This window comes from Schistocerca cancellata, chromosome 8, assembly GCF_023864275.1.
Source record: "Schistocerca cancellata isolate TAMUIC-IGC-003103 chromosome 8, iqSchCanc2.1, whole genome shotgun sequence".
Lineage (NCBI taxonomy): Eukaryota > Metazoa > Arthropoda > Insecta > Orthoptera > Acrididae > Schistocerca > Schistocerca cancellata.
Genome location: NC_064633.1, coordinates 338,527,176 through 338,545,558, shown reverse-complemented (window position 1 = coordinate 338,545,558; position 18,383 = coordinate 338,527,176). Strand labels below are relative to the sequence as shown.

Below are 18,383 nucleotides of genomic sequence, written 5' to 3'. Positions count from 1 at the left end.
AGTATTGCATGTCATGCGTATTACTTGATCAATTTTCCCGCTTCGCAGACGCAAGTAGCAACCCTCCGCGCTAGAGGGCTCCATATTGTAGCGCGTAACGTGACAGTATGTAACGTAACTACCGGGTGATCAAAAAGTCAGTATAAATTTGAAAACTTTAAACCACGGAATAATGTAGATAGAGAGGTAAAAATTGACACACCTGCTTGGAATGACATGGGGTTTTATTAGAACCAAAAATAAAACACAAAGTATTGCTAGACGCGTGAAGATCTCTTGCGCGCGTCGTTTGGTGACGATCGTGTGCTCAGCCGCCACTTTCGTCATGCTTGGCCTCCCAGGCCCCAGACCTCAGTCCGTGCGATTATTGGCTTTGGCGTTACCTGAAGTCGCAAGTGTATCGCGATCGACCGACATCTCTAGGGATGCTGAAAGACAACATCCGACGCCAATGCCTCACCATAACTCCGCACATGCTTTACAGTGCTGTTCACAACATTATTCCTCGACTACAGCTATTGTTGAGGAACGATGGTGGACATATTGAGCATTTCCTGTAAAGTACATCATCTTTGCTTTGTCTTACTTTGTTATGCTAATTATTGCTATTCTGATCAGATGAAGCGCCATCTGTCGGACATTTTTTGAACGTTTGAATTTTTTTGATTCCAATAAAACCCCATGTCATTCCAAGCATGTGTGTCAATTTGTACCTCTCTATGTACATTATTCCGTGATTTATTCAGTTTTTAAATTTATACTGGCTTTTTGATCACCCGGTATTTCGGTGGGTCAGAAAACCTTCAAAAAACTGAAAGCACGAATTCTGAGTTGCTCCACAAATGGAGCACGCTCTCCTTCGACAGGACAACGTCAGACCACAAACGAGCGCTGCAACCTCTACAATCCGACGTCCTGTGCTCACTGCTGTCGTTCATCCTCCATTCGGACCTGACTTGGTCGCATCCGAGTGTCATCTGTTTCCAAAACTGAAAGAACATCTTCAAGAACTTCACTTTAATAGTGATGAAGCGGTGCAAGCGGAGGTGAGATTGTGGCTCCGTCAACAAAGTTAGACATCCTACAGTGACTATGGCTTCACTATTGTAGTGTCAAATAAGCATTTAAGTGACCAGTTTGTTGGTATCGCTACTTATATTTTACGTTACAATAGCGGAGCCATAGTCACAGTACATAAATTTTTTTCTTAAAAATATGGGTCCACTATTGTAGTGTCAAATAAACATTTAAGTTACGTTTTGGTCACACTCATTACGACAGTTATGTCGGAATATAGAAGCTAGTCTCTCGGGAGAAATCTGATTGAGGCCAAGGTGACTATGTTGAGAAATAAGAGGGTTGTAACTTTAATAGTGGCAACTATTTATTTACAGCTCGTACAAAATAGATACGTGTTTCAAAGTTTTACTGACCTTCAAAGTAGTCACCAGCATTGTGTATAACCCTTGCCAGCGATGTGGAAGTCGTAGGATACTCTTAGCAGTGCCAGTTGTGTTGACAGTTCGAGCGGCGCGGTCTGTTGCCAGACGAGTTTGTAGCTGTTCTGAAGCGAATGCCGTGAAGTGTTTCCTTCAGAAATCAAGTTGAACTCACGAGGGTTTAAGGCAGGGGAGTACAGTAGGTGGTATAGCACTTAGCAGCCCCCTCGGTCAAACAAATCACTAACAGCTTGTACTGTAAGTGCTTGAAAATTGTCCTGCAAAATGATGGTCAAATCCTGCAGAAAGTGTCTCTATGCTGCTCATTTTTGGAACACAACCTGCGACCAGCTAAGAGACAGAAGTGATGACACTTTCTGCAGGAAGTGACCGTAATTTTGTAGGACAATTCTCAACCACATACAGTGCAAACTGTTACTGATTTGTTTGAGTGATGGGGCTGCTAAGTGCTGTACCGCCTACTGCACTCCCCTGACTTAAGCCCTCGTGAGTTCAACTCGATTTCTAAACTGAAGAAAACACTTCACGGCATTCGCTGCAGAACTGCTACAAATTCGTCGGGCAGTAGAAAGCGTCGCTCTAACTGTCAACACAACGGGCACTGCTAAGAGTATCCTACGACTTCCACATCGCTGGCAATGAGTTATACACAATGCTGGTGACTTCTTTGAAGGTCAGTAAAACTTCGAAACACGTATCTATTTTGTACGAGCTGTAAATAAATAGTTGGCACTATTAAAGTTCCAACCCTCGTAAATATGTAGACGTGAAGAGCAAAGATGTAGAATGATAGTAACGTTTGTATTGTTTAAAGAAAACTTTGAGTTTTCACATAGAAAATTCGAAGGCATTACTTTCCAGCGCACCCTCGCCGAAAGAACTACTACAGTACAGTACAGAAAGTAACTGAAAGAAATACCCAACGAGACGAAAAAGAAAACGATACTTCTATTATAAGACAACAATCACAACGATGTCCCCGCTATTCATAATGGTCACCTGGACAATAGAAAAGTCGGGGCATCGTTCTTAATATGGTACCTGATGACAAGGCACAGTAATCCATGCTCTGCAACGTGTTCCTATGCTGCCCACAACGTGGAGTTCTTGTGCTAAGGTGTTACATTCCTCCGTGACTGTATTCGACAATGCTGGACACACCCTCATATGACGATAGAGGGGAACTCGCAATATCCGACGAACTTTGTCGAATATGACCGTTTTGGTGGTCCAGGTGTTGTGGTGTATGGAAGCATAACATTGCACGGGCGTATTGACATCCAAATCTTTGAACACGGTCACTCACCGGTCAACCTTATTGTGAGACTGTACTCCTTCCTCATGTGCGTCCTTTCAGGGGTGCCGTGACTACATTTTTATGAGTGAAAATGTGTGAGCCGCGCGGAGTGGCAGCGCGGTATGAGGCCCATGTCACGGATTGCGCGGCCCCGTCCGACGGACGTTCGAGTCAGCCCTCGGGTATGGGTGTGTGTGTTGTTCGTAGCATAAGTTAGTTTAAGTAGTGTGTAAGTCTAGGGACCAATGACCCCAGCAGTTTGGTCCCTTAGGAATTCACACACATTTGAACGTGTTTTTTTTTTTTTTTTTAAATGTGCGACCTCATCGAACTGCCCAGGTGGAGGAGCTGTTGAAACGAGAAGATATTCGGCAAATGGATTGGCCTGCCCGTTGCCCCGATTTAAACCCCATCGAGCACTAGTGGTGTGCGTTGGGCACACGTAGTGCATCATGTCCACATACAACGACCATACAGCAATTGTAAACCGCGCTGATGGAAGACTGGAACGTCCTGGCACATGATATCCGTACCAGCCACGAGGCCAACGTTGGAGCACGTCGGTCATTGTCGTCAGTGGCGATCGCACACTCCATTAAGAAGCAAATCCCTCCTTTTGTAATGTTCAGGAGTCCATCATGAGTCACGGTGACATTAGCATATGTACCGTAATTGAATAAAAGTGTCATTTCTATTCGTTTCAGCCGGCCGGGGACGCCGAGCGGTTCTAGGCGCTACAGTCTGGAACCGCGCCACCGCTACGGTCGCAGGTTCGAATCCTGCCTCGGGCATGGATGTTTGTGATGTCAGTTAGGTTTAAGTAGTTCTACGTTCTAGGGGACTTACGACCTCAGGAGTTGAGTTCCATACTGCTCAGAACAATTTGTTCGTTTCATTGCGTTTATTCTTCAGCTGTCTACTATACTATAATGTAACAGTTCTTTCAGTGTCCGATCCAAGTTTCATTGAGCTATGTTAGTTGTCAATGACACATCAAACGAAAATTATTTTCGTCCTTAAGTTTACACACCAGTGTACATTACTTGTTAACTGCGAAAGCAGCTAGTCACCTCTGTAAACTGTCTCCCGTTTCTGCTATAGTCGTATGAAGTCGACATCGATAGTAACTGACTAATCCGAAATGTACGTAGTGCCAGAAAACTACGACGAAAGCATTACGCCTGTAAAAAGGTCGCCAGTTTCGGCCTTTTAGTGGAGGAATACTGTATAGTCCCCACAGTATGACCTAAGGGACCCGAAGACATACACCTCTGTTGCCTTCGGCACTGCACAGCCACCTTCTGCCAAAGCTGGGAGGCGCTCGGCGTTGGCTTAGGCCAGGTAAGAGTCGAGGGCGGCTCTTTCGGGTTACTCCGAAGAAAGTGGTAGTCGGAGCCAGGAAGTGGGTGGAAGGCGATTCTATAAAACCGCCAGCTTCGAACTGTTAGTTCTCAGTTTTTCGCAAACTTTAGTTACGTAACGTGGCCGTCCGCAATCTCCACTAATGCAGGTGCGTTGACAACTTCCGTATACTAAGCCGTCCCGTCATTACTCCCCCCTGCGACACACACTACAGTTTCCTCTCAGCTTAGGCCCTTTTTAAAATCGCTGCAGTAGAGCAATGTGTTTGGAAATTTGTGGTAAGGTCTTATGGGACCAAACTGCTTAGGTCATCGGTCCCTGAGCTTACACACTACTTAATCTAACTTAAACTAACTTACGCTAAGGACAACACACATACACCCATACCCGAGGGAGGACTCGAACCTCCGACTGGGGGAAGTCGCGCGGACCGTGATAAGGCGCCCTAGACCGCGCGGCTACCCAGCGCGGTTAGCAATGTATTGTAAATTGGTTTCCTGTATAATGTGTGTATGTGTTCGTTTGTGTTCGTGTGTGTGTGTGTGTGTGTGTGTGTGTGTGTTTGTGTGTGCACTCCTTTGTATTGTTTCATTCGACTTCAGAGCTCTCTTCAGCCACAGCTAGGTGATAACTTAAAATACTGAACCTGCTTGTGATTCTCTAGCCATGTATTCTTTGCTGAACTCCGTGATAAACTGCGAGTATATGTATTTCAATGACAAATATATCTTATTATTGTGTTGTCTAACAGCGGTAGGGAGAGTTACCTTATTTGTTATTTTATTCATGGCTGTGGGTGCAGTCACTATCACTAAAAGTACAGGACACGACATCTTCTCCCAACGGAAAAAAAACCTCCACATTGCCTGAGCGAGGGATAAATTATTTAATCATCTTAGTTGCGGGTGAATAATTTCGTTTCCACGACAGCGGCTTCACCACCCCCGCCATACTGCAGTATGCAGTTCTTGCATTTACAGATTGTAAAATTAACTTTTCGTGTAAATTTTACCTCAAACTTTTGTGAATTTTAACAGCGGGAAATTAACGATAAAATCGTTTTGTTTCACTGACCTTACTACAAGACTGCTGCGCTTGTAAGGGCTCAGTTTAGACAGAATTCTGAATGCAGTTAGTTTTTGCATAACGTTTACACTCGTTATCCTCATGCGAAAGTTCAAATTAGTAATGTTAACGAAATAAGGAAAATAAAACATCTGACTGACTAAGACGATGGTTTAACAGGGCGAGAGGATATTCATAATCTCTCGCGGCGAACATGCGTTGTAGCTTAAATGACTTTCGTAGGTCAGCTTGAGCTTGTTTCCCTGCTTCATAGACCATTAGTGTGCTACATCAACTTATTCGTCTCGGCTCGGTACCTTATAAAGAGTTATCATTCACATCCGCTTTTCCGAAATGTAAGTTTTGTGGGATGCTTCACGTTTGTTAACGTCTCATCGTACCACAGCACACAGCTTATCTTACAAACGGACCTAATGGAGTGGCCGTTTTCGACTTTCTCTGTACTTAAAGAATTTAATGTGGAGCTTTTTAGAGGATGTAGAACTGATACAAGTGGTCACGTGACCCTGCGCAGCTGACGTAAGTTACGGCGCTGAAGAGGTTTGTATCTACCAGACGACTGTATGGGACCAGCACAGTAAGATGTGTCTGCTTGGAGGCATAACAGAATGGCAGAAAGGAGCTATCGTGTTTCAACGTGCCCATGACTACACCGTGAATGATATTGGACGATTTGTTTATGTATCAACGCTGGCCGTCCAACATGTCTGCAAGGAGCAGTGCTAACGATCCAATTTATAGAGTATCCTCTCAACCAACAGCGCCATGCAACTGTATAGTACGTTACCTACCTTGCTCTCTTGATTACCTGTGACAGGGATGATGCAATGGTGAAGGCACTACACTCGTATTTCGGAAGGACTGGGTTCAATTCGCCATCAGACCTCAAGCGTTTCTTTGACGCGGATACTTGTATGGTATCTACAAATGGACTATGTGCTATTTCTGCATCTGTTCTCCTTCAGTTGACTTGGATCACCATCTCTGATGATCCGTATGTGAACAGAGCACCAGACTCTGGACTTCCTTCTTTCAGTGCTTCATTGTCACTCATGTCAGAGTTAAATATGGAACGCTGTGTTTCCCTCACTGGCTTCACCCATCAGAAATGAAAAACTCTTGATTGACTTCACTGAAAACTCTGGCGCACTAAAACTCCACAATTCTCAGTGTCATTAAATTACATTTAAAGTTCGTACACTGTCCAGTATCGCCGATAGCCTACCACTTATTTGATAAGAAGCATAGAACTTACTCCATCTAGCAATAATGGTACCTACAGTATCTCAATAACACACCTACTTGTGCAACTATTGACCACGTCAACTACTCGCTACTATACTCGTCAGAAGCATAATTGACCTGCAATATACGTTGATTAGTCCTCAGAGACGGTGTTCTACGTTGTTTATTGTATATAAATTTCTGGTAATGGACCGAACGAGGTTTTGCAGTTTCTGAGAAACTGAACTGGTATTCGAGAAGAATGCGGTCGATATCCTCATATGGTGTCCTGATTTAGATAGCTCGCGGTTTTTCTTGATCACGCCAGACAGGTGCTTGGACGGTTCTTTCAACAAAACCGCAGCCTGTTAAACTCCCAGCATTTCTCCAATAGAACTGATGATTTGTCTCCAGTCACCACGATACCTACGAGATGTTGAAGGAGGAGATTAGTGTTTAACGGCCCGTCGACAACGAGGTCATTAGAGACGGAGCACAAGCTCACATTATAGAAAGATGGGGAAGGAAATCGGCTGTGTCCTTTCAAATGAACCGTCCCGGCGTTTGTCTGAACCGACTTAGGGAAATCACGGAAAAGCTCTCTCAGTTGGCTTTAGGAAGCACGAGTGTGTCTCCGTGGCACATCTCTTGGCGTTTTCCGAGACGGAAACTACGAAAGAAAATTAAATGAGACTAGCGTTGTGTCGTAAACAGTGCATTATCGTCCCCGCACATATAGAAAGAGCACAAGATTTATAATCATTTTAACAGAAAAGAAGAAGATGTTAAGTGAGATAAAATATGAATCTCTACTTCTAACGAACAGAATGGCAGCCTATTATTTTTAATCGAGAACGGTGGCCCTATCCGGAGATAATCACGAAACTGGCATTACGAGACGAAGATGGTGCCCTTTATAATGCTCTGTGAAAAGGGAGACCGTCGAGCCCTTGATGGAGTTGCCGCTTTACCTCCAAAGATGACTCTACAGTCGGAGACGAAACGTTAGTGAATATTATTATACCGGGTGGTCAGAATCAGTCTGAAAAGCTTGTAAGGATGTAGTAGGGTAGACTATGCTGAGAAATAACTGTTAAGGAAAAAATTCCGTATGTTGGACCGTTTCCGACGTAATTAGCATTGAAGTTAGCCAATCAGGTCGCTTCAAGCGGAAATTCAAGCAGCCTCCCGGAGACAGTGTCCCAGAAAGTGTTCTTCGTTTGGTTCCCTCAAACCGAACAAATGTAGCTTTTGCTCACTTAGCTTAAATTTATCACTTCCAAAAAAGGGACATCTTAATTATTAATGAGCATCTGAACAAGTGAAAACTCACGGACCCACAGATGTCTGTCCGTTATCGTATTTTAGCGGGGGCAAGTGCTTGAATTTGCGCGCTCAACGACCTGATTGGCTAACATCAATACTAATTAAATCGGCAACGGCGCAACGTATCGAGTTTTTTTCTCAACAATTATATCTCAGCACAACCTGTCCTAAAACACTCTTAAGACTTTTACAAGCTATTCAGACTGGTTCTGATCACGACCACTTCCTCGCAGCCCAGAAGTTTTAAGCGGAGCAAATTGTCGAGACGAAAACAAAGCTTGCGTCTAAAACAGCAATGTATGTCTACTGCTGCGGCAAAGAGTCTTCTTAAGAGTTGTGACATAGGTAGGAAGAGAAAATTTCAGAGATGCATATTTGTCCTGAGTTCTTTTTTATTCAGCCGCAGCAGAACAACAATAGGAAAAAGGTGTATTACTGAGCGAAATGCGTTTATATCTGTGGGGAAATAAAACGGAACTGTTGCGAAAAAGTGCGCAGCAAATACAGATTTTCAGTGTTATTCCGTTCTATCTGCCAGCCAGTTAACAGTTCAATAGCGAAACAACATGCAGAATCGCTAATTGCGGCGAATTATGTTTTCATTAAACGTTTTGCCATAATGCGACGATTTTATTAAAACAAATTGCCGTGAACTGAAAGCGACTAGAAATGCAACAAAACGGATTTTCAGTGCGCCGAGTAGTATTTTAATTGCGTCAGTCCAGTAATGCAGATATTTCTATTTTCATAATAATTTCCTGTATCATCACACTCATAACAGACAGGCGGGCGGTTTGTGCCGCAATTTCAGCATTAGGTTTGTTTACACAGGTGTCAGTCCGTACGAGTTACATTAAAAAAGTTCCAGCTCACGTGGAGCGTGAGATACAAACCGTTGTCAAAACTTGATTTACCGGCGTTTTGATACCCACTGCAAACGAAACAAAATGTAAATAATGAGGTAATCGATGCAATTTATAAATAACCAATAGCGAAGAGCAACCGTTAGAAAGCGTTCTTAAATGTTCGTCTTGACATTTTTTTTATAAACGTCAAACATGAATTTATCGACACTTAAAACCATCAAAATTCAATTCTTTATTTTAAAACTATTATTTACACAGCATAGAGTTGAACTAAAGGTAGGGAAAAAGAACATACGAACTGGTAAAGATTTTTCGATACTCGATAATCAAAAGATTTTAACTGGGGCCTCTCTTGAGATGAAAGTGTGGTTATAGTCCTTCGGTATTTTCTTACCTTCAAAGACCGACATAAATGCCATTGCGCACCCAACGACATCGTAATGTAACTGTCTGAGGTTAAAAAACAGACTCACACCCTAGCGGTACTAACGCACGAACGTGAGATACAACGTACACCAAAAACGCTTGCTAGTTTCAGGTCTTGGTCGAAGGAAACTTTATTCGTATTTTAAAACAAATCTGTACGCTCACAAAAATACTTTAGCCCAAAAAAAGGTGGTCAGGCAGAACCGAGTATCAGTTGGCAAACTTCGTGTTCTTCAGGCATCTCGGAATTGTAATCCTGCCATCACCGAACATATACACCATTACGGAATTTGTTACTGATAACATTGACTCATTGAGAAGAAACTGCAACATTGATACAGTGAACACTAAACAGAAACACGACTCGCACTTGGACAACGCTTCATTAACCACTGTATAGAGAGATATGTGCTATTAGCAGGTTTCGTTTTCAGTAGACTCCCAACAGAATTGCAAAGAAAGATAAACTCTAAATCTTCAAATCTAAATTGAAAGATTTCCTTGTGACAAATTCCTTCTGTTCTGTGAAGGAGTTCCCCCAGCAACTGAGAACTTTGCTCCGTAAGGCGTTACTTATTCGTATGCCCTCTCACAATTTTTTGTGTTTTCTTTGTTCTTTAATTACTTCCGTTCGCAAATTTTCTAAACGCCGTTTTGTATACTACACTCCTGGAAATTGAAATAAGAACACCGTGAATTCATTGTCTCAGGAAGGGGAAACTTTATTGACACATTCCTGGGGTCAGATACATCACATGATCACACTGACAGAACCACAGGCACATAGACACAGGCAACAGAGCATGCACAATGTCGGCACTAGTACAGTGTATATCCACCTTTCGCAGCAATGCAGGCTGCTATTCTCCCATGGAGACGATCGTAGAGATGCTGGATGTAGTCCTGTGGAACGGCTTGCCATGCCATTTCCACCTGGCGCCTCAGTTGGACCAGCGTTCGTGCTGGACGTGCAGACCGCGTGAGACGACGCTTCATCCAGTCCCAAACATGCTCAATGGGGGACAGATCCGGAGATCTTGCTGGCCAGGGTAGTTGACTTACACCTTCTAGAGCACGTTGGGTGGCACGGGATAAATGCGGACGTGCATTGTCCTGTTGGAACAGCAAGTTCCCTTGCCGGTCTAGGAATGGTAGAACGATGGTTTCGATGACGGTTTGGATGTACCGTGCACTATTCAGTGTCCCCTCGACGATCACCAGTGGTGTACGGCCAGTGTAGGAGATCGCTCCCCACACCATGATGCCGGGTGTTGGCCCTGTGTGCCTCGGTCGTATGCAGTCCTGATTGTGGCGCTCAGCTGCACGGCGCCAAACACGCATACGACCATCATTGGCACCAAGGCAGAAGCGACTCTCATCGCTGAAGACGACACGTCTCCATTCGTCCCTCCATTCACACCTGTCGCGACACCACTGGAGGCGGGCTGCACGATGTTGGGGCGTGAGCGGAAAACGGCCTAACGGTGTGCGGGACCGTAGCCCAGCTTCATGGAGACGGTTGCGAATGGTCCTCGCCGATACCCCAGGAGCAACAGTGTCCCTAATTTGCTGGGAAGTGGCGGTGCGGTCCCCTACGGCACTGCGTAGGATCCTACGGTCTTGGCGTGCATCCGTGCGTCGCTGCGGTCCGGTCCCAGGTCGACGGGCACGTGCACCTTCCGCCGACCACTGGCGACAACATCGATGTACTGTGGAGACCTCACGCCCCACGTGTTGAGCAATTCGGCGGTACGTCCACCCGGCCCCCCGCATGCCCACTATACGCCCTCGCTCAAAGTCCGTCAACTGCACATACGGTTCACGTCCACGCTGTCGCGGCATGCTACCAGTGTTAAAGACTGCGATGGAGCTCCGTATGCCACGGCAAACTGGCTGACACTGACGGCGGCGGTGCACAAATGCTGCGCAGCTAGCGCCATTCGACGGCCAACACCGCGGTTCCTGGTGTGTCCGCTGTGCCGTGCGTGTGATCATTGCTTGTACAGCCCTCTCGCAGTGTCCGGAGCAAGTATGGTGGGTCTGACACACCGGTATCAATGTGTTCTTTTTTCCATTTCCAGGAGTGTATATACTAACTCGTTCCACGATGTAGCTTTGGCTTGCTTGGTCCTTCGGAACCTTATAACTAACGATAACAAAAAATTAAACAGGCTTTCTCTTTCACATCGTGCAGTTACAACCGTCTGATATCACGATTACCTAGTGTCTCTTCTGACTGCACGTGTAGCTGGACGACATACCAGGTGGTTATAATTAAACTTTCGCTATTTAACACGTTACAGCGCGGAAACCGCACGAGTACCAGGCTTGATAGCATTAATGTCAAGGACACTGGGAAAAGAAATAATGCAGAATCAATGAAATTGGAACACTTTTAACGTGCTGCTACGTTACATCATATGCCAACGACCTTGCCGCAGTGGTAACACAGGTTCCCGTCAAATCACCGAAGTTAAGCGCTGTCGGGCTGGGCTAGCACTTGGATAGGTCACCATTCGGTCTGCCGAGCGCTGTTGGCAAGCGGGGTGCACTCAGCCCATGTGAGGCAAGCTGAGGAGCTACTTGATTGAGCAGTAGCGGCTTCGGTCTCGTAAACTGACACACGGCCGGGAGAGAGGGGTGCTGACCACATGCCCCTCCATATCCGCATCCAGTGACACCTGTTGGCTGAGGCTGACACGGCGGCCGATCGGTACCGTTGGGCTTTCGTGGCCCGTTCGGGCCGAGTTACCTTTTTTTACGGTAAATCATACCATTACATACTGCAACTGCTACAAAAGGGGCTCAATATGGCGCCCATCAGTGTCCAGAAGAGTCTGGAACCGCAGGAGTGTATTCTGCACAGCAGAACGAAGCATGTCGGTAGGTATGTTGGCTAACTCTCTTGATATGCTGCGCTTCAGATCAGCACATATGTGAATGTTTCCCTGGTAACCCGTGTCCTTCAGGTAGCCCCACAACCAGAAATCACAGGGAGCGAGATCAGGTGCTCGTGCCAGCCAAGCATTTGGAAACGGTCGGCTGATAATTCGATCGTTTCCAAATCTGTTCCGGAGAAGCGGGTGAACTTCATGAGCGATGTGCTATGGGGCCCCATCTTGCATGAAAACTGTTGCGCTAGATCCGTCTCTCTCCTGTAGGGAGGGTATGACATGATGGCGAAGCTTACAGCAATAACGCTGGCCACACTGTGCCATCTAATTCCCATAAATTCTGGGGAGGGGGGCGATGAGGTCTAACGCCACGTTCGATCACATTCCAGATGTGTTCGATCGGGTTCGGATCTGGCGAGTTGGGGAGCCAGCACATCAACTGCAGTTCGGCACTGTTCCTCAAACTACTCCATCACACTCCTGGCCTTGGGTTGAAAAATGCCACTGCTATCGGGACTCATGATCGTCATGGTCTGTAACCAGTGTACTATACCCCTTGCCGTAATGGTGCCTTGCTCGAGCTCTACTGGACCCATGGATGCCCACGTGAAAGTTCCCCAGAGCATAATGGAGCTGCTGTCAGCTTGTTTCCGAACCGCAGTACAGGTGTCGAGGAACTGTTCTGCTGGAAGACGACGGATCCGCGTCTCCCCATCGGCATGATGAAGAAGCTGTCGAAACTGATGAAATCATGGAACGCTCCGCCACAGCGCTAACGTCCAGTGCCGACGGTCACGTGACGTTTCATTCGTAGTTGCCGATATCGTGGTATTAACATTAGCGCAAGCATGAGTCGTCGGCTGTAGGCCCGTCATTAGGACTGTTCAGTGCACTGTGTGTTCAGACACACTTGTATTCTGCCCAGCATTACAGTCTGATGTTAGTTCCACCACAGTTCGCTGCCTGTCTTGTTTTACTAGTCTGCTCAGCCTACGGCGTCCGCCATCTGACTGGCCGCACAACCCCACGATGTCTTGACGTGGTTTCGCCTTGGTTTGGCAACGAGTTGAAGACACTATCCAGAGCACTCCTCGAACACCCGACAAGTCGTGCAGTTTCCATCACAATCTGCCCTGGTCCAAACTCAGGTAGATCGCGTCCCTTCCCCGTTCTACACACGGAGAGCATGCTTTCTGGCACTACATGCACCGTACGTTTATCTGACTAGCAGTCATTCCCGCCAGGTTACGCTGGTATCGCCTGGACGTATTTATGTCGATATTAGGTCGATGGTCATAATGTTCTAGAGGGAGGACGACAGTTCAATCCCGCGTCCGGCCATCCTGATTTAGGTTTTCCGTGATTTCCCTAAATCACTCCAGGCAAATGCCGGGATGGTTCCTCTGAAAGGGCACGGCCGACTTCCTTCCCAATCCTTCCCTAATCCGATGAGACCGATGACCACGCTGTCTGGTCTCCTTCCCCAAACCAACCACCAATAATGTTCTAGATGATCAGTGAACGTTGTTGTTGTTGTGGTCTTCAGTCCTGAGACTGGTTTTATGCAGCTCTCCATGCTACTCTATCCTGTGCAAGCTTCTTCATCTCCCAGTACCTACTGCAACCTACATCCTTCTGAATCTGCTTTGTGTATTCATCTCTTGGTCTTATTCATCTCTTGGTCTCCCTCTACGATTTTTACTCTCCACGCTGCCCTCCAATGCTAAATTTGTGATCCCTTGATGCCTCAGAACATGTCCTACCAACCGGTCCCTTCTTCTTGTCAAGTTGTGCCACAAACTCCTCCCCAATTCTATTCAATACCTCCTCATTAGTTATGTGATCTACCAATCTAATCTTCAGCATTCTTCTATAGCACCACATTTCGAAAGCTTCTATTTCTTCTTCTCCAAACTGTTTATCGTCCATGTTTCATTTCCATACATGGCTACACCCCATACAAATACTTTCAGAAACGACTTCCTGACACTTAAATCTATACTCGATGTTAACAAATTTCTCTTCTTCAGAAACGCTTTCCTTCCCATTGCCAGTCTACATTTTATATCCTCTCTACTTCAACATTCATCAGTTAGTTTGCTCCCCAAATAGCAAAACTCCTTTACTACTTTAAGCGTCTCATTTCCTAATCTAATTCCCTCAGCATCACCCGACTTAATTCGACTACATTCCATTATCCTCGTTTCGCTTTTGTTGATATTCATCTTATATCCTCCTTTCGAGACACTGTCCATACCGTTCAACTGCTCTTCCAGGTCCTTTGCTGTCTCTGCCCCTCGACTCTTATAACTGCCATCTGGTTTCTGTACAAATTGTAAATAGCCTTTCGCTCCCTGTATTTTACCCCTGCCACCTTTAGAATTTGAAAGAGAGTATTCCAGTCTACATTGTCAAAAGCTTTCTCTAAGTCTACAAATGCTAGAAACGTAGGTTTGCCTTTCCTTAATCTTTCTTCTATAATAAGTTGTAAGGTCAGTATTGCCTCACGTGTTCCAACATTTTTACGGAATCCAAACTGATCTTCCCCGAGATCGGCTTCTACCAGTTTCTCCCTTCGTCTGTAAAGAATTCGCGTTAGTATTTTGCAGCTGTGACTTATTAAACCGACAGTTCGGTAATTTTCACATCTGTCAACACCTGTTTTCTTTGGGATTGGAATTATTATATTCTTCTTGAAGTCTGAGGGTATTTCACCTGACTCATACATCTTGCTCACCAGATGGTAGAATTTTGTCAGGACTGGCTCTCCCAAGGCCGTCAGTAGCTCTAATGGAATGTTGTCCACTCCCGGGGCCTTGTTTCGACTCAGGTCTTTCAGTGCTCTGTCAAATTGTTCACGCAGTATCATATCTCCCATTTCATCTTCATCTGCATTCTCTTCCATTTCCATAATATTGTCCTCAAGTACATCGCCCTTGTATAGACCCTCTATATACTTCTTCCACCTTTCTGCTTTCCCTTCTTTGCTTAGAACTGGGTTCCCATCTGAGCTCTTGAACGTAAAAATAGGGATATTCATAGTAAAATTGAGTATTTTGGGGGGGGGGCTTAATCTCCAATACATTTCTCCCCTCCCCTCTTCCCCGCCCTCTTTGATTTGCTCGTGGGTGGCTGAAGGTACGTTGCACAGACGGTGTGGCGTGGTGTCCGTTCAGAGCGGGTTGCGCGCGCCCGTTGGCGGGGAGCAGGTGTCGCCCGCGGCCTCTGGCGGAGGTGCCACGGCGCGCCTCACAGATGTCTCTGGCGCGGCCAGCGCTCGATAATGCGGCCCGGCCGGCGGGACGCGCGCGTCCGACTCTTAACGCGCCTCGTCCGGATTAGACCAGGGGTTTCCTTCATCAAGTGCTCCGGCCGCCCGTATTGACAAAACAGGCAACGCGATATATCTGCCCCCGCTCTGCGCCAGTGGGGCTTCGCCCTCCGCCGGCAGGTGACGGCCGCGCGTGTTCCCCGCCGTACGCCGTCAGCAGAGTGTGGACCACCCGCGCTGCTTTGTTCTCCACGCTCCAACGGTGGCAGAGTTCACCACGGAGCCGGCCTTGCACTCGGGGCTCTCGGATAAAAACAGGAAGGGGGACGGGGTGGGGGGACCCAAGAGGTTTCACTTCAAATCGAATACGAAAAAAAAAAGAAAAGAAAATTATGTGGTGGTAGTTGAAGAACTGCCACCTTACTAGCCACCAGCACAGGTAGTTCCTGGCGACGCCACAACAATCTGGAAAACATTGAGGAACCCGAACTACGTAAGAATACGGGCCGGCCGTTGTGACCTAGTGGTTCTAGGCGCTGCAGTCGGGAGTCGCCCTGCTGCGACGGTCGCAGGTTCGAATCTTGCATCGGGCATGGATATGTGGGATGTCCTTAGGTTAGCTAGTTTTAAGTAGTTCTAAGTCTAGGGAACTGATGACCTCAGATGTTAAGTCCCATAGTGCTCAGAGCCATTTGAACCATTTTTGAAGGTAACCTCGACGATTTGTGACTGGACAAGAAAGAAGCCCCAGACTTGGCCCTCTACTGAGCTGAAAGAGTGTGATTGGTTTTCGCACACGAAAAAGCAACGTTAAGTGCAGGTACACGTCTGCAGTAGGGATGGGAAATACCGACCGGCTAAAACCGATACCTGTCTGTTTGTTCTGCATAACCAGTATTCTTCGGTATTTGTTTGAGCTCGGTAATTACAGGAATTTTTATTTTTTGTTGATAACCGTGTATAAACCGATATCAGTTGGCCATAAATGTACTGGTAAAATGTTGGGTTTTAAAATATAACACTTCTTCTTTAAAAAAAAAATAAAAATAAAAAAAAGAAGGGGGGATGTTGGTAGCACGTACTGTGGCTTCTGACAGGTTGGTATAGTCTTAAAGTGATATTGTATCCGATGAAAGGAGTCAATTTAGAGATCAAAACAATACAGAACGAGCATTTATGAACGATTGGACAATGAATATTGGCCAGTTGATCAAGTCATTACTGGAGCTTTAACTAGGGTTGGGTTGTTTTGGGGAAGGAGACCAGATAGCGAGGTCATCGGTCTTATCGGATTAGGGAAGGAAGTCGGCCGTCCCCTTTCAAAGGAACATCCCGGCATTTGCCTGGAGCGATTTAGGGAAATCACGGAATACCCAAATCAGGATGGCCGGAGTCCAGTGTCTAACCACTGCGCCACCTCGCTCGGTGAACTTTAAGTATTGGCATATAATTCTTCCCGGTAAATGTGTTACTTTGCCTACTATCTAAACTGTTCATTTGAATTTTTCCAAAGAGTATTTTTGCTTTTGTCAGCAAAATCAGTTCTATCCAAATTCTCGTCTAAAACTAAAGATACATATCTGACAAAAAAAAAAAGGATTTTCCATTCGTCATGATTAAAGAAAAAGAATGATACAAATGTTACACAAAAAGTTATTATTTGCCTGACATTTCTACTAATTAAAGAAAGAGAAAGGAAGTTGTGGTGTCGTACTAAACTAAAAACAATTCACTCATATTTGTAATAAAAATAAAAAATAGCTGATCTGCTGGCTGCGTCATACTCTTATCTCCTTGTACCCTTGCAAACGGACATTGTAACACGAAAAATATGGGTCTCCAAACTCAGTTCTCATCTTTTGCTAATGGCTATTTGTAATTCCTAAATAGTGGTATGATCCTCGATTACAATACGATTTTTGAACAGATATTTAAAAAATTAGAATCAGTAGGAGAGTGCTGGTGAATTTTCTGTAGTATTCAAGCTCTCACTGCTTTTCGAAAAAAGCTGCGGACTGTGGACTATCTAAGTTTTCTTTTATTTACCTATTTTATTTCATAATTTGATTCAATGTATCTTGAAACGTATAATGCAAAAGTCGGATCGAGTCTTAGAACTGACAATCTTTGTTCGATGTCCCCGGTTACCGCTGCGAACTACAGAAATAAGAAACCGAAGCTCGATTATTTCAAAAATCGGTTATTTTGAGCGGTTTTGATAGTCAGGTGAAACTGGAGGTGAAAAAACTGGTATAACCGGAAACTGATTGATTGGTTGGTTGGTTGATGTTGGGGGGGGGGGGGGGGGGGGGGAACCAGACAACGAGGTCATCGGTCCCATCGGATTAGGGAAGGATGGAGAAGGAATTCGGCCATCCCCTTCCAAAGGAACCATTCCGGCATTTGCCTGAAGCTATTTAGAGAAATCACGGAAAACCTTAATCAGGATGGCCGGACGCGGGTTTGAACCGTCGTCCTCCCGAATGCGACTCCAGTGTGCCAGCCACTGCTCCACCTTGTCTCAGCTATAACCGCCAACCCAACTCTGCAGTCTTGGTAAATATTGAAATCTCCGCGCCACAATACGCTAGTACAGAAGCTGAAACAAAATCGCACAACCCTTTGACAAAATTTGGGTAAATTACAGGAGGGACAGAGGGACACAATTTAACGTAAACTCTGAGGAACGGTGTTTCTCGGCACATTTGACATTAGCAAATATTGCCAGAAGTCGTGCGGTACTTCATTTCCGGTAACAGCAGGAATGTTTCAGCTGTATGACGCCAATCCAAGTGTCTTCTTTAGCTGTGTTGATGGGGTGCGCCATTTTGCCTCCCGTAGCATGGGGATATGTACAGTGTATCTCCCGTAAAAGTCGTCAGGCGCATTTTCTGTGCTGTTTCGGCACATATTTTCGTTTATACATCGAGTAGCTGGAGTCAGCCCAAACAAATACTGCTCATCACGCTTTTCATGCAGCGTCCATCGTCGACGGAAAACGTCAATTTGTTTCCCATTACAAACAAAATTATTTTTAAAGCGGAACTTCACGCGCCCATTCCTTAGGGTGGCTCAAAATTAGTCTAGCACGATGTTAGCTTCGTCAATATGTATGAACAGGGACAATAAAACCCGAAGAATAACCATTAGCTAACGCCATGCAGCAGCGCT

The 18,383-nt window shown here is 45.6% G+C and overlaps 1 protein-coding gene across 1 annotated transcript in view; it reads left to right on the top strand.

The window, feature by feature from the left end:
- LOC126094751 (paired box protein Pax-6) overlaps positions 1-18,383 on the top strand; it is a 244,643-nt gene that overhangs the window by 210,084 nt on the left and 16,176 nt on the right. The window lies entirely within an intron of this gene.